Source organism: Chrysochloris asiatica, unplaced genomic scaffold (genome assembly GCF_000296735.1).
Source record: "Chrysochloris asiatica unplaced genomic scaffold, ChrAsi1.0 scaffold00243, whole genome shotgun sequence".
Lineage (NCBI taxonomy): Eukaryota > Metazoa > Chordata > Mammalia > Afrosoricida > Chrysochloridae > Chrysochloris > Chrysochloris asiatica.
Genome location: NW_006408761.1, coordinates 1,129,198 through 1,130,727, shown reverse-complemented (window position 1 = coordinate 1,130,727; position 1,530 = coordinate 1,129,198).

The window sequence follows — 1,530 nt, the reverse complement described above, 5'->3', positions numbered from 1 at the left end:
TGTGACTCCATTCTTGTCATCATGGTCAATTCTACTTTGAAGAGGCAGCTCTTCCCCAATTGCATTTTGAGTGCCTTCCAACCTGAGGGGCTCATTTTCCGGCACTATATCTGACAGTGTTTCTCTGCTGTTCATAAGGTTTCCAGTGATTACATATTTGGAAGTAGTTCGTCACTCCTTCTTCCTAGTCTGTCTTCGTCTGGAAGCTCATCTGAAACTTGTTCACCATGGGTGACCCTGCTGTTATTTAAAATACCGGTGGCATAGCTTTCAGAATCACAGCAACTCACAAGCCACCACAGTATGACAAACTGACAGATGAGTGCTAACTCTGAATGATTAGTCACTTAAAATCTTATTAATAGCAATGGAATATTGTCTGATATAGTTCTGGAAGATGAGCCGCTCAGGTTAGAAGGCATTCTTAATAGGAGTGAAGAAAACTGCTTTGTCAAAGTAGAGTTGACCTTAATAGTGTGCATAAGCTTTTGGAATCTTCATTTGCTGATGGGCAGAACTCAAAATTAGAAGAAACATCTGCAGACATTCAGTACAAATCAGAATATGGAATGTACAAAGTACAAATCTAGGTAAACTGGATGCTGTCAAGAAATGCAGTGGAATATATAGAGATCTATATCCTAGGCATTAACAAGTTACAAAGGACAGATATTGGCCATTATGAACTGGACAAAAATATAATTTTGGTTATTATGCTAGGAATGACAAACTGAAGAGGAATGGAGTCACATTCACTGTCAAAGGTATTTCAAGACCTATCTTGAAGCACTTTACTGGCTGAGACAGGAAAATATCCATATACATACTATGAAGATCAGTTAATACCATTATTATTCAAAATTATGCATGGATCACCAAATCCAGTGACAAGGAATTTGAAGAATTCTAGCAAGTTTTTCAGTTTGTAATTGATTAAACATGCAATAAAGATGCACTGATAATTCCTGGTGATTGGAATGCAAAGAAGAAGTATCATCAATGGGAAAATATGGCCTTGGTAATAGACTTGATGCTGGAGATTACATGATAGAATTTTGCAAATATGTTTTCTCATCAACTCAAAATGAAGAGAAACAGCTGTAAACATCCATTACTAATCAGAACATGGAATGCACAAAGTATATTGTTGTTGTTATTAAGTGCTGTTGAGTCAGTTCCTACCAATAGCGACCCTGTACAGGGTTTCCAAGGCTGTAAATCTTCACGGGAGCAGAAAACCTCATCTTTCACCCATGGAGCGGCTGATAGTTTTGAACTGCTGATCTTAAGGTTCACAGCCTGATTCGTAACCACTATGCTACCAGAGCTCTGAATCTAGGAAAATTGGAAATTGTCAAGAATGAAATGGAACACATAAACATCGATATCTTAGGCATTAGTGAGCTGAAATGGATTGGTATTGGCCATTTTGAATCTGACAACCACATGCTTTACTATGCAGGGAAGAACAAATTGAAGAGGAATGGTGTTGCATTCATCATAAAAACAAACAAACAAACAAACAAAAAA